This window comes from Aythya ferina (assembly GCF_964211825.1).
Source record: "Aythya ferina genome assembly, chromosome: 24".
NCBI classification, from domain to species: domain Eukaryota; kingdom Metazoa; phylum Chordata; class Aves; order Anseriformes; family Anatidae; genus Aythya; species Aythya ferina.
Window position 1 is genome coordinate 173541 of NC_140322.1, and position 15506 is coordinate 189046.

Here is a 15506-nt window from a genome sequence, read left to right on the forward strand (position 1 = left end):
TGCTCATGCAAATAATTACAGCAACAAGCACATCTTCTGTGCTGCAGCGTCCGGGCAGGAGAGGTGGAAGATAGCACTTGGCAAGTTTTTGGGGGCAGGTTTTGCTGCCGTGCTTGATGGGTGCTGTAAGAGGGCTGGTGTGTGGGACATGGGGTTGGCACAGCAATTTTTGCTACTGACAGTAGAGTTTACCCCAGGTGTTAGATGCTGTCGCTGCATTTCTGCCAAGAATATCCTCTGCGGTTTATTTGAGGGCTGAAGGATGCAAATGAGCTCTTGCTTTAGTTTGTTTATTTGTTTAGAGCAATGGTCTGTCTTTTCTGGCTTCTAATTTGGACTCATCTGAGCAGTCTCATTTGTTTAGCAGGCCCATCTGTACCAAGACTCCAAAAAAATCCTTTTTTCTAGCACATTTTTCCTAGTCACTGAGATCACCCAGTGGAGCTCTCAGCTTCTGCATGCTCAGGGGCTGGCAAGTGGCGGCAGGGGAAGGCACTGGCTGCAGTGCCTCCACTGTCTTCTGCACCGGTACCCTGGCACCTGATGTCAGCGGTGATTTGTAGGACACAGAAAAATCCTATGAAAGCCCAGAGGCCCTGTGGCACACAAGCAGTCCCCCTGGCAGCTATCTGGTGAGAGGATAGGGGAGGGCAGTAGGAATAGGAACATCATTAAGACACCTCGTTGGTCACAGGCAAACACAGCACTCCCCAAAGCAGCCTGTCTCAACCACGCCATGTCCTTGTGCCCCTCTGGCCTTGTCCTCGGGACCCACCAAGCTGTGACATTCGCAGGTGCCATCCTGAAGCCTTTCCTGTCACTGATGTACTGGTGATAGCATCAGGGAGGGTTTACCTTGTGAATTTGAGTAATGATGAGGTTTAACTCTGTGTCTCTGTAGGAAAGAGCTCCTTCTCTGCACGACCTCGAAGTGTCACATTTCATTTCAAGAAAAAAAAATCCCTGCATTAGGTTGGGGGAGAGGGAAGAAGGCCACAGTTTTTTTGTTTTCTTAATAGTTTGTCTGTATGCTTGATGAAATGGCTGTGTCATTAGAAACCACAGGTTCCCCACTGTTGACATTTCCATTAATGAAGAAATCATTTCTATTTGCAGGTCAAGAGCTGTGGTTTGCAACCAGTTACGCTAATGAAGACTGTGGCATGCCCAGCCTCATCTGGCTTTACACCAGCACCCGTGGAGAATTTGACCCACGCCACTGAGTGCTTTGCCCAATTAAATGGTGCGGCAGCGGGACCGGCGCTTCCCCGTTACCTCCCGGCAGAAAGGCTGCAGATTGCAGCTGGGTTTCTCGCAGCACCTGAGCACCTGGTGCATCCTGAGCCATGCAGCTGGGCAGGCTGGCTTACTGGCCAGAAGCTGGCAGGGAGCTACTCTCGCTGTCCTGGATGAGATCCTCAGTGTGCCACCAAAGGAAGAACCTCTGGGGTAGGCTGAACCAAGGAAATAACAAAGTGCTGCCAAGTCTGCTTTTGAAGGGCTTCCCCTGGACTTTGTGGCCAGGAGGTGGCTGTGGCAGCCTCCTTGCTCACTTGGTGCTTGGCTTGCTGCGGCAGCTGCGTGACCCTGCCATGGCACTGGTGTGGAGCTGGGACACGGAGACCCTCCCCTGCTGCTCTTACCACCAGTGCAGCAGAGCACTTTGCCTGCAGGATGCCTTTGTGCTGGCCGTGCCATTCCTCTACAGGTGAGCTCTGTAGGTGGTTTCCTTTAAACATCCTGTGTGTGTTAGTGGCACAGGGAGACCTCCATCTGAACTCCAGCTAGGAATGAAAGTCAGCCTCATCCCAGTGATTTTAAAAGTTTGTTTTAGTATGTTGAGGACTGTTAAACCTCTTCTTCTTTGCTCCTCAGAGGTGAAGCAGAGCAAGCCAGAGCAGGTCCAGGAGCCTTCAGACCTCCCCTCGCAGGCAGCCCTGGTGCAACATTTCCCCAAACTGCCCAGATGTCCCTACGTGAAGCAAACCACAGCCTGGGAATTTGGATCTTAAATACTGTTGTGGCTGTGAAACCCTGGCTGTGGGGTGTCCTGCAGGGGAACGTGTGTGCCAGGGTGTGGATGGGTAAGTGGCAGCATCTGGCATCCTACATCAGTGATGTCTCCTCTGAGCATCATCCCAGCAGCGCCCTGATGCTGAGACCTGTCAGACCCTGGCTCATCCTAATGTCCCCTCAGCCCCTAAGGCACTGCTTTTCCTTGGCAGAAGCAGAGCAAAGCCTTGACTGTGCTGATAATTTCTTCTTCTGGTGAGTAATTTGGGGCAGATCCCTGGCCCCTTATGGGAAAATTTCTTCACACCACAGGGCTGTCAGTGGCTTGGGGGTGGGGAGGCTGGGAGAAAACTGGGGGGAGGAAACAGCTTTCTCTGTTATATCAGAGAATATAATTACGCAGCTTCCACCTCCATTTCTTAACGCAAAGGAGGAATGTGCAGTTATGTGATCACAGTTTGCTGCAGTGAATTATTTAGTCAGTCTGTCCCGGAGCATGTTGTTGAGGCTAATGTTGCTTGTACTAATGTAGGAAATCATTAAAGATCAATAAAGAAATCATTAGCAGTGTGACGCCCTTACCGAACCGCCTGAGCTACAGATATACCACTTAATCCGGCCATAAAAACGGCACCATGAGCTCATTTTAATGGGTGTCAGCAAGATTGATTGGCTGAGGGCAAAGGTTATAACAGCAATTTGGAAGCAGGACCGCTAATGCACTTGTAGCTCTTCGGTACACTTTAATGCAAGTTAAACAGAAAATGCCCTAGAAACCACATAGAGTCCTTTTGTGCAGATGGTTTAAAAGACTTTCAATGTAATGCAAGATTTAGGAATAGAAATAGCACAATAACACAGATGGATTTTACTTAGTTAAAGCAAAACAAGCCATAATGCCATGCATTTGTTCAATAGAGATGACTCCAAGCAGCCTCTAGCGGGTCTGCCAGCCGCAGGGGATTCTGAGCACTCCCTCAGTGGGGCTGGGACTCAGGGCTGCTGGGCTGGGCTCAGCCCCTGCTCCAGTCCCTGCTTTCTCAGCAGCATTAGGGTTTTGCTTGGTTTGCCTGGTGCTTCCCAAGGACATCTTTGGGCTTTTAGCTCTGATTGCCTTAAAGGCATTTGATTTTCCACAAGCGCTGGGAGCACCCAGGAGTTGCCCTGATTCTTTGGTGTGCTTTCACAGCTTTTGCCTTTTCCCAGATAAGAATTGGCCTGTGGGGTGACCATAGGTGGAGGGTGATTCCCTACCAGTCCCTCAGTTTCCTCATCTGAGAAATGTGAGGTGTTGAGCTGTGTCACCAGCGGGTCATTATAGCCCCTTATTGCACTGGGGAAACAGAACTGGGAGTCCTCCAGGCCTGATGCAAGGGGATGTTTTCTGGACAGGGCTGTCTCTTGAGCTAAATGCATGGCTACTTGATTCTGAAGAAATACTGAAGACTCAGAAAAAGTGGTATTTACATATCAAGGCTGCATCTTTCTACAATCCTGATGAAGGGCATTGGATTAAGTAGACAAATCCTAGCAATGGAGAGGGGAAATTGTGGTGGTACCAGAAGCATGCTAAAGCAATTAGTGGGCAGTGGTGCTGGGCTCCACTGTTAAATTCTGTGGTCACTCACATTTATTGAAACCCCATCCCAGCAAAGACACATCTGCTGTGACCTCCTCATACTTCATGCTGGCCACAGGAACACCACAGTGGTATCAAGAGTGATTCGAGGCATTAAGGAAAATTACTTATCACAAGACAGCATGCTCATGAAAAAACACATCCCAACTGACCAAACTTAGTGAGTCTGAAATAATGGGAGTGTGGTTTTTCTTTCCTCGCTCATCAGGTTTAAATTATTGGCGTTGGATGTAGGGATGAAGCCATCTGTTAATTATTCTTTTCATTACAGTTTTCCTCCTTCAGGGTGAGTGGCTGCTTTGGGAGATTCTGTGTCAGTCTGTGCTATACAGGGATAAGTCAAGGCTGTGATATTCCTAGGGATAAGGCTGTGGGTGATATTCCTGCTACAGTTGATCATAGCTGTATCAAACCCTCATTTCTGGGGCCAAATTTCACAGCAGAAATTTCACCTGAAACCTTCCCAGTGAGAATCCAATCCCATCATTTCCCTTGCTAATGTTAGCCATCTTCCACCCAAAGTCAGTGGGACAGCAGAATGCGGCACACTTAAAATCCCCCTGGCAGCAGCGTGAGGAAGAGCACAGCCCCTGCTTTCAGCCGTGTCGCAGAGCCCCGCTGCCCGGCAGCAACACAAGCTGTGGCTGCACTGCCTCCACCTGCAGGCGCTGCAGCGCTTGCAGCACGTGTCCACTGCAGGACACTTCTCCAGTCCCATCTGCCTGCGCCGTGACTGCTGCCGCTGCTTGCTGCGCCGTATTTCGAAGCATAGAACACTTAATTATAAATGGCATAACAATCCCTCGCTAATGAAGTACAGAGCCCTCGGATCCAGTGGATGCAGCTTGCATTAGCTGCTGGTCGCTCATGACGACTTAATGAAACACTCGTTATCTGCTACCAGACGGGAGAAAGGTTAGATCCCCATTCAATAAGTAATTCCTAATGAAGTTTGGGGATGGTAATCAAGGAAATGCACTAGTCGTGGTTTGAAGTGCTTATGAGATAGGGGTTTTCTTGGTGAATTATTCCTAAGGTGTTTGTGCTGCAGTGCCTGCAGCCACCCGTGTGAGCCCATTGCACGGGGCTTGGGGCCCAGCTCTCTGATGGGGAGGCTGCTTGTGTTTGCTGAGGGGAGATCCTACTTGCAGGGAGGCTTGCATCACCCCGACTGGGACTGGTCCTGAGAGAACAGGAGACTGGGGGCGGCCCTGGCTGTGGTCTAGTGGTGTGTGCCCAGAACTGCTTCACTTGGACTCAGAAAGCAGCGAGTTTGTCCTCACTGCAGTGGCATGGCTGGCCCTGCCAGGGCCCGGGGGCTGGCAGCAGAGGTGGCCCCCAGTGCCCACCCTTCCCTCTGCCAGCTCTGGCAGTGCAGCACTGTAAGCAGAGTGCCCAGGCTTGGTGTGCCTCTCAGTTTGTAAACCATCAAAAACTCTCATTTCTGCTTTGGTTTTGTTACCTTGTTTTGTAGTAGTGTGTTTTTTTTTGTTTGTTTGTTTGTTTCTTTGTTGTTTTTTTTTTTTTTTTTTTCTTTTTCTTTTTTCTTTTTCTGTTTCCAAGACAGGGCTGATTTGAGTTTTGTTCTTTCCCTCTGCCTGCAGAGCAGCCCAGCACGCTGGACCTGTGGTCTTGGAGCAGCGCAGCGGGTTGGGGTTCCCCTCCCCATGGCCACCACCCCCACCAGGCTGTTGCTGCCTGTGGCACCTTCACAGCCCTGCTACGTGCTGGGGAAGAGAGGAGCAAAGTGCTGAGAGATGGTAATTCAGCATAAATCCTCACTAGAAAGAAAGAAAAACCCCGGGTGGGGTTTGCAGTGCTGGCTTTTCTTCAACCCCAGAGAGTTGCAGGTGGAGGGGCACTGGAAGTCACATCTCCTTCCCCTCCTGCTGCCCCCTCGCAGCCGGCCCAGCACAGCAGGGGCTGCAAACAGCCCTGGGGCCACCGGCCACAAGCGACTTCCCCAGCGCAGCACAGACTTCTGCTTGGGGAGCGCAGCCGTGGCCACGGTGCGTGAGCTGCTGCGCCACAGCCCCCCCGGCACCGGAAGCTGCTGCGTGTTGTGTCTGCTGCATTGCTGAGAAAAGGCAATTTCATGACTTCATGCAGTGGCTCTGTCTGCTGGGGGGGGAAATGCCCTCCTCCGCTTCCTCCTGGCTGTGAGTGATGGCAGGCGACGGTGAGGGGGCCGCCTGCATTGAGGAGGCCCAGCCCCGGGGTCCTGTGTGCAGCCTGGGCCTGTCCTGGGGATGCTCCCTGTCCTGCAGCAGCCTCTCTGCCGCCCTCACCGTGGCCGGGTTTGGGGGCAGAAATGGTGAAAAGCCATCCCCAAGCCAACCTGGCTGCTCAACACCAGTGCTTCCCCGGAGAGATGCCTCCGGCGAGGGCTGGGGCTCGCTGCAGCCCTCCTCATCATAGCAACTGCATTTACAGCCAGAGGGCTGGGACGCCTGTCGGGGTCAGCCTGGCTCTCGCCAGGGAGCAGACACAGCGGGCGTGAGCCTGAGTCCCAGCCGGCCCCTGTGCAGCAGTTATCTGGGTCACAGATAAGGTGACTTCTGGCCCATGTCTCTGTGTCACCACAGGGTTCCTGCTAAGTTCAAAAGTGTCTGCGGGCAGCGCAGACTGCCGGGTTTCAAATCCTTTCGAGCTGTGCAGAGCCCAAGCCATGGTCCCTGTGCTTGCATGGTGCCTGGTCCCTGAACCTCTTCGACAGTGCCCCCAAAATCCCGCTGCAGCACCCCTGAAGTGCCACCGGGTTTGCTCGTCCGTCCCTGCCAAGGGGACAGTGCAAGCAAAGCACAGAGTGCTTGCAGTGAAGGGTTTGGATTTCTCTCTAACTTGGAGAGACATCCTGAGGGGAAGTAGATTCAGTACGATAAGGTTTTACTTTCTAAATTAAAACGTGAGAAAAAATTGAGCCTGAAATGAAGCATTTCCTCCCAAACCAAATGCAGACCTTGTTTTATTTTTTCCCCCTTTCTGATCCATTTTGTTGGGTTTGGACTGTTATATTTTCTCCTGCAGCTCTCAGTAATGCCCAGGAGCATTTTTCCTGGACGAGGACAATCCATTCTTCTGGGAGTGCCCCTGCTCATGGCCAGATCCACACCCTGCACATTAGCAACGTGATCAGCTGTGGTCAAGGGACATCCCTGTGTGCTGCTACAGAAATGCCTCCCTGCCTCTGCAGGAGAGGTTTCTTCAGTGTTGGAAACTTCTCCGCCCTTCATTTCTAGTAGTAGAAGCATTTGGGATGCATTCTTGAACCTGGAGCAAGAATCCAGTGCCTGTTTGCTGCCTCTGCCCTGGCTCGGTTCTGGAGTCACCCGCTGCTTGTTGCCCGCTGCTGAGAGCTGTTGGCAGCACGAAGACATCTATGCCCTGTTCCCCAGACTGCTGGTGCATCTCAAACATGAATGAAATGTGGTTTTGTGATTTTTATTCTTTTTCCTCCCAGGTTGAGTCACCTGCAGAGGCCATTTGAAAATGATTCAGAACAAATTACAAGAATTCAGAACTTCAATCTCAGAGCAGTTTCGTTTCACGAGGAGACCTGACGCCTGCAGGGAGGTGCAACCCCCCCCCGAGCCGTGTCTGCTCTCCCTGCGCACGTCAGCAGCGCTTGCTGAAGCCTCTGTGACCCCACCATTGCCTTGGTGCTGACATTTCCCGTGGGGAGAGCTGCCTCCTGGTTCTCGGCGTTTCTCCTTTGTGGCCAAAGTCACCCCTTGGTCCCACTCAGGATCTGGAGCCAAGGGAGTTTGGAGGACCTCGCATTGCACACACGATGACATTGAGAGACCCAGAAATGTGTATTTTCACATGGAAAAGTGCCACTTCAAAAGCACGAGCTACTCCAGGTTAGGGCAACCCCAGGTTTATAAAGATGCTGCTAACCCACAATGAACAGGGGATGTGTGCTGGGCCGTGCCTCAGTTTCCCCCATTGCTAGGACAACTGCAGAAGAGGCGTACAACTTCAGGACAGAGAGAAAGGCCTTTTGAAGTGCCCACCAGCCTCGGACCCGCTCAGCTCCCTGCAGCATCAGGGACAGAGCTGGGCTTCTCTGGGGCAACCTGGGTTCCTCCTCCTGGGGGGCTAACCCGGGGCCAGGCTTCCAGGGCCCCTCCCAGGGGACAGGGTTGCGGCGGCTCAAACTCTACAGACACCTGCGGGCCATAGAGCTGCCCAGGGCCCCCTCAAGGTTCCCCTTCAGGCCAGAAGTGCCCTCGGTGCCACTCCCGCCCTCCCCAGCCCCAACACAATTTTAGATAAGAAATTGTGGCTTTTGTTTGTTCGTTTTTCTTTTCTGGAGGCAGGGGCCTCTTTTCTTGTTGGAGGGAAAAGGAGAAAAAACAAACAAACAAACACAAAACTCTTTGGAGCTTTGTCCTCCTAAAAGATCTGACCTTGATCCTCTGTGCAGGAGGCAATTGGGCTCTGGGTCCTCTGAGGCAGAGGCACTCACTGCCACTGCTGGGGTTGTGGGTTTTTTTATTTTTTTTTTATTTTTTGTTGTTTTTTTTGGTCACCCCCCGCTTGCTCTGCCTGTGACTCACCCGGCACAGCGATGACACCAGTCCCTCAGTTTAGAGAAACCGCACGTCTGAAGAAGTTTCCCACGGCCGCTCTTTAAATAGGCCCCAGAAGCCGTGGATTGACCACGCCGCCGCTCGCGCTCTGCTTCCCCGGCCGCCTTCCCCTTCCCTTCTTCTTCCCTTCCCCTTCCCTTCCCCATCCCTTCCCCACCTGCAGCAGCTCCGTGCGGGGGCGCAGGGCTGAGGTCGGGGCACGCAGGCCCCCTCCTGCCGGCGAGCCCGCTCCTGCCACCCGTCCCGCCAAGCCACCTGGGCGCAGAAGGTGAATCTCAAGTGTGTGCCTGGGGGGCATTGGTACCCCCAGCAGCCCCAGCAGGTCCCCCAAGGCCCCCAGACCCTCGCAGGGCACCGGTGTGGGGCTGAGGGGCCCCGGGCAGGGCTGCACAGTGACCCCGCATGCTGAGAACTGTCTGTGAGCCCCCCAGCATCGCAGCGCTCTGCTGGGCTCCACTGTCCTGCCAGGACAGGGGCAGCTTGGGGAAGGGCTGATGGGCCCCGGGGGGGGGATCGTGTGTGCTCAGCCTCTGGGGTGTCACAGCTTATATGGTGTCCCAGGAAAAGGGTAGGAAAAGGACAAGGGGAAAGGAAAAGAAGAAAGAAACCTTCCTCATGCTGGCTGCAGTGAGATGACAACAGTAATATTAATCACAATTTAAGCCACAGATGACTTGTATTTACAGAAGGTGAAATTTGGAAGACTGTGGCCAAGTGCCCCCATCCTGCTGCAAACAGGTCTCTACCTTCAGCGTCACTGTGTCCTGGTCACTGCTCAGCAGGGATGATCCTCGCACTGGGCACATCCCTGTGAGCTGGCAGGAGCCAGCCAAAGTTCCACTGCCTTGGCATCCCCCAGCTGACAAGACCTAGGTCCCACTGCTTTATCTGCAGCTGGAGGATGCTCCTCAGGTTTGAATCACCTCCTGCATGTGTTGGTGAGTCTCCATCGCTGTCAGCAGGCTTGCTGCTACTTTATACCAGGGCAAGTGGCAGGGATTTGATGATTGCTTTCCCCAGTGCCAAGTGAAGGAGTCTGCAGAAGCCCGTGGCCAAACAGCTCGTGCTGCACTCAGGTGCCACGCAGGAGGGCTGTGTGCTCCGTGCTGGGATGTGGCACAGCTGGTGGTGGGGTTGCCTGTCCTGGGCAGCAGCAACTTTCCACCTGCTCTGAAACATGGGGCCAGCCAAGGCAAATGTCGCCAGCCTTCTGGGCACGTTCCTGCTTTCCTGCAAAGTGACAAAAGGCTCAGAGCGCCTGAGCTGCATCTCTCTGCACTCACACCGGAGGCCCTGGGGCTCCCCAGCATAGGTGGAGTTGGGTCCTGTGGCTCTGCAGATTCAGAGCAGTGACGGGGCAGGCTGGGGGGAGACAGGCCAGGCTGGCGTTGCTCCCTGCTCCCGTTACCAGTCCGTCTTCCCTTGGAGCTGCACATCTCCCAGGCTTTGGGCTCAGAGTTTTGGCCCTTCCTCTTTTCCACCCTCTTCTGTGTCAGTGGAGGATTAAGTGCAGATTTGCTACAGATGTGATAAAGAGAAACATCTGATGGAGGAGGGTGGGAGGGAGGACAGGAAAAGAAAAAAAGCAAGAAACAGAGGCAATGATGTTATTTTGTTTAGGAAAAGGAGTGTTGTGTGAATGGGAACAAAACACTGTGGTTTGAATCCTTTTAATTTTATCCCTGCTCTTTAAGCCATTAGCCCTTTTGGTTTGAATCTATGCTCTCTGGAGGAAAGCAAGTAACTTGGTAGTAGTCCTAATAAAGATTTTTGTCTTTAAAGGTGCTTTGGGGTTGGAAGTTGAGTGGGTGCACCAGGTGGGTGCAGGCAGCTGGGCTGGGCTGTTGTACTGGGTCTGGCTGGAATGTTAACTTTCCCTGCAGCAGCCCATAAAAAACAAAAACAAACAAACAAACAAACAAAACATTTCACAGGAGTGCAATTGGTCTTAAAAACCTCCTTTGAGTGACTATGTTGGGAGCGATATTCTCACCTGCCCCCAGTGAGCTGTCCCTGGGAGCAGAGGTGTGAGGGAAGGAGGCCAGGGTGACAAGAATTGATTGCGAAGGGTCTGAGAGGCAGCTTCAAACTTGAACTACACACCCAGCAAGCACCTGTGAGCTCCCATAGAGTCTGCAGCTTTTTAGAGTGTAAAAAAATCATTTTCAGCTTCTGTCTGTTTTGTGTCTATCGCACGTGCACAGCGGTGGCTGTGTTTCTGCCCCAGGTGAGTGCCTGAGGCCCAGCGCCGGGCCGTGTTGGTGAGAAGGGCTCTGCTGGGGGCATGACGCTGCCCTGGGGCTGCGGTCACTTCCACTGCTACCAGCAGGGCCCTAGCGGGGCCTGCAGGTGTGAATGAATTTTATGTGACTTTTTTAAATTACTTGAGCTATAGCTATTTTTTTTTAACTTAACAAAAATAACTTCTGTTCTTAGTTTAAAAACAGAGGTGAAACTTTCTACTTAAAAGTGAAAGAAATTGGGATGGAGGTTTTGTATGTGGGGTAAAAAACAAAATCAAACTACAACCCATGCATTTTTCTAAATGAACTATTTTCAGCTAAAAGTTTTTAATGAGAGAAAAGATTTGTATCTTGTTTAGGGAAATGCTCTGTAAATGCAGGTAATAACTCCCACTAGAACGCTTACAAATTTTGTTCAAATCCAAAATTATATGTATATATGTATCATAAGTAGGGTCCTGGTGTCTCCCCCAGATCTCTTTTTGACAATTCTGTAACAATATTGGTGTGTTTTCTACTAGCTGTGACTGTACAACATCAAAGAACTTCTGAGCACTTTGCCTTTTGATTTAGTAGTGGATTTTGAGAGTACGACAGGATGAACACCGTGTGTGTTTGGGGGTCCCCTCTCTGCTGTATCCTTGATGCCCTTCAGGGTGTTCAGGGGCTGTGATTCCCACCTGCTCCCTGCAGCTGTGAAGCCTGGGCTCATTACCTGTGCATTTTGCACAGGGCTGCCTGTCTCAGGGCAGTACAGGAGGTTGGTGCCACAGGCAGGTGGGTGCGCAGCCCCCTCAGAGGGTGCCTTCACCTAACGGCTCCACTGAGCTCCTCCCTGGGTGATGATGTGTCAAGTCTTGGCTTGTTTCCATTCTCCTTTCTTCTCTTCTTCCTCCTTTCTTTTCTTTCTTTCATTCTTTTTTTCCAAGGTGGAAAACATCTTTGAATCCACCGCTACCCACAGGCTGTGGGGTTAATACTCATTTTTCTAACTGCTTCAGAAGTTGCCTGGTAACAAACTGCAGCCCGCACTTGCTCTCCTGTGCTGCCCGCTCACAAGGGCAGGGCAGCAGCAGCTGGCTGTGAAACGCAACCCGCCACGTCCTTTGGGGAACTGGGGTTCTTGGTAGGGTACGACCAGGAGGCTGACCCTCCTGGTGGCCCCTGCCTTCATTCAAGCCCCAAATGCACGTGGGAGGAGCAGAACGGAGATGCAGAGGGATCGCTGCTCTTCTCCTTCCTCTCAGGCGCCGGGTCAGCTGGCCAGCCTTGCCCTGTGGCTTCGCGTTTTGGTAAGCAGCTGTTTTTATCAAAAAGGCACTGGGGCTGGATCAATAAAGAGCTGCCCTTTCCACCAGTGTTTGCAGACTTATACGATGCCAAATCCCAAGCGGAACCTTTTTACCACTGGCTGAAGTGTCTGGATCCATATGACACACGTGAGCCTTTGAACCCGACACCTCCCCATGTCTCCAGCTCTGCATTTGAAGCACGACATGGTCACGCAGCTGCTTCACTGCTAGCAAAGCTGTGCTCTCCCTGGGGGTGTGTGTGTGGGTGTTGGTGTTGGGTTTGGGAGTGTGTGTGTGCAGTACCTTTGGGCTCATTTTATCCCTAATTTAGACCTCGTGTGTCCCACCATATTGATGCAAACAGGGCACATGGTGTGCCTGCATATCAGCAAGCACAGTGGGGCACAGACCTTGGGACTTCTCCCATGGTCCTGGCCTCCTCCATGCTGGGGAACTTGGATTTACTCCTGGTTTGATCATTGCTGAAGGGAGATCTGTTAAGTGAGAATCCACCAGCAACTGTCTTGGTTTCCTTGGCTTCTGCAGAAAACTTCTTGGATAATGTATGCTCTGAGACCACAGACCAGACACAAAAATTCGCGTTGTTTGCCATAAATTATTTGTTTTTGCATCACTATTTGTGAGAGCAGCAGTTAAAATGGAAGGGTGATTTTGTATGTTCCCATTGGCATTTCAGAATGGGTAGATTTCTGAAAAATCAAAAAGGAAAGGGAGCTTCTTTGTGTTCTGTAGACAAATTGAGGTTTGGCATATTTTTAGATTCTCTGTTCCTCTGTGGGGCTGGATGCATCGCCAGAGGGAGCAGCCCCGAAATGCCCATGGCCTTTAGGTGCTGCCAAGCCCAAGGCATGGCTAGTGAGTTGGAGCCCACATTGGAGATTGGAGCCAGAACTAACTCCAATCCTACTGAAATTAACATGATTTTTTATTTATTTATTTATTTATTTTTTCATTTGGGGCTATGACTTAGTAGCTGAAGTGGCTTTGCCATCACCTGGGAGTGTGATTCCTTCTGAATCTAAAAGCTTCCCCCTCGGGGGGGTCTCATCCCCCTCCAAGTCACCCAAAACACCCTCTGTTGCAACTCTGCTGCTCAGCTCCTAATTTCCACTTTGCTTTTCCTTGAAGTTACTGATGTTTGGCCTCACAGCTGCACCTGTGGGGGGCCTGTTGGCCACAGCACTTTTTTGCTCACTCCCAGCAATGCACAAGGGCTGGGGCTTGTGTGGGCTGGGGCACACAGCAGGATGGGGCCGTGGTTGCCAGCTGGCCCTAGGGCTGGTGTGATTCTGCTGTGCATTGCACGCTCTGACAGCCTCGGGGTCCCACAGGAGCAGGAAGGAGCACAGCCAGCACAGCCTGTCCCTCTCGCCCTGTCTGGCACTTCCCTAGAGCCCCTCCAGGCTCCAGAGATCTCCAGGTGGGCAGAGTCTGTGCTCTGCAGAAGCACCAAGTTTCCCAGTGCTGCCTCTGCCTTGCGGTCCCTTCCTAAATTTGTATTATGTATTTCTGTTATTTTTGTTTGTTTCCTTTTCCCCTTTACCCCAGGGCTGTGGTTACTTCCATGGACAATCTCCTGGACCGCAGCAGATTCCCTCTGCCTGCAGCTCTTGGGATGCTTCTGCCATCACCAGAGGCAGCTCAGCACTGCCCCAGTGCCCTGCAGCTGCTGCAGGGGCACCCGCAGCTCCAGAGCCTGGGTGCTTTCCTTTGCCCCCATCAGACACACAGGGAAAAGAAGGCAGCAGAGATGGGAGTGATCGCGTGGCCAGCCTCTGCTCTGTGCAGCAGGGATCGTTCCCCTGGCACCAGGTTCATAATGCCAGCATTGTGCCGCTTGGCCACAGCCGCGTGGCAGCACACTGCTGCGGGCAGAGGTCTGGGCAGCAAGCACAGGGGTGCGCAGAGCACCCTGGCGCCAGCAAGGCAGTGCCGGGGTGAAGGCTGCACACAGCCTCAGCTTGTTTCCTGGGCCTGGTAGGTTTTATGGAGGCAATCACATGCCTCGTTTCCCAGGGCTTTAGCCAGAGCCAGCACAGGCTGGGTGAGGCAAGGAGATGCTGGGGCCGGGATGTGCTGTCAGCGTTGGCGGCTCAGGCAAGCGAGTCCTGCCTTGGCGGGGCACAGCCGTCAGCCCAGGGGGCTGGAGGGGGCCATGAGATGCACCGCAGTTTCAGGACATGGGGGTGAGGCGCTAACAGGTATTTTGGCTAAAATACAGCATGCCAAAATGATGTGGCACATTGCAGATGTGCAGAGCTTTGAACTGTTAAGGACATGTATTTATTTGCTTTCAGCCATCTTCCCAAATTAATATATGTTTTAATCCCCACTGTCCGGTCTCGGTTTCCCACATATACCATCAAACCACCATCCCACCTCCCTTCCTTGCAAATAATGACTCTGGGAAACACCATGCGTACTGCAGTAGCTCTTCCCATGGACCAAACTGGCAGGTGCTAACACCCTGAGCTCTTGCTTTTCTCGGGTGCCTGGATGCTGGCGCTCAGGCTGCACTCGTGTGCACAGCAGATGCTGGACCCTTTGCCCTGCACCTTGGGAGCAGAGTGTGGCTTTGACCTTCCCAGAGGCCAGCATTCGTGGCACAGGGCACAGTGGGCAGCTGCAGACAGGCGCGGTTTTAGCTGCACCAAAGAGGAAGTCATTGAGCTGCAAAGCCCCTTTCAAGCGAGCACACAAAAGCGTGTGCACTTACAACAACCTGTTAGCACCAGTGAATGTCAGTTATTTCCGAGTAACAGCATTTTCTGAGGGTAAAAGCACTGGGTTTGCTAACCCAGAAATGCCTTGCTATTCCTGAGGCTTGCAGCAGTGACAGCAGTGGCTCTGGTTGCCATACCCACACTTTGTTTGGGAAGGTGCAACTGCAGCTGGGCTTGCTTGATGGTGGGGCTGTGTTTGCAGGGAGGGCAATAAAGGCTCAGTGGCTATCTGTGGTAACATGGCTAACAAAACAAAACAAAACAAAACAAAACAAAAAGACACGTTTTTGTAAACAGATAAACAGATGTAATAGAGCAAAAATTTAATGTGGGTTTTGTCCTAAAATTGCTCTGGAGCCTCTTAGAACTTTGGGGAGGAATTTTGGATTTCCACGAGTACTGGCAAGCAAGCAGAGTAAGTCATTTGGGATGTTCATTACCCTCACGTGGATGCAAATAAACGTGTGTAATGAAGTGTGATGCCTGAGCTCATTGTTAATCTTCTGGACGCATGCTGTGAGCACGGTGTAGGTGCCGTGTATAGATAACACATGGAATACCCATCAGTTTGTAGACCACATAATAAACCCTTACCTCTGAAGGAGCAAATTGGAGTGTTTAGATGTAAAGATACACTTGTGGAAAAAAAGTGCTGATTCAGAAGGGCTGAAGGAGAAATTTTATGATAGAAGCTGATTTTGTGGATTGCATGAGGACAACGGCCAAGTCCACAAGCCCTAGCTGTGCCAAAGGGGCTTGGTACCACGTCTGTGGGGTTGGTACAGCCATGATTTAAGGAACATGAGGCGGTGGGAGGGTGAGCAAGAGGAGAAGCCCCATCCAGAGCCTACTCCAGTTAGCACAGCTGAAGGATGTTTGCTCAGCTCAGCTGAATCAGAGCTCCAATCAATCTGGCACCTTATAGTGGGGAGGGTGCAGACACCTTAAAAGCACTTCCCCCTCCTCTTCAGTGTGATTCT

At 52.0% G+C, this 15506-nt stretch overlaps 1 long non-coding RNA gene across 1 annotated transcript; it reads left to right on the forward strand.

The window, feature by feature from the left end:
• The first annotated feature begins 1302 nt into the window (after positions 1-1302).
• Positions 1303-7130, forward strand: LOC311423405. Its single transcript, XR_014685701.1, has 4 exons — positions 1303-1708; positions 1876-2268; positions 5257-5412; positions 7113-7130. It is a non-coding gene; the product is annotated as an uncharacterized lncRNA (long non-coding RNA).
• Positions 7131-15506: the final 8376 nt, after the last annotated feature.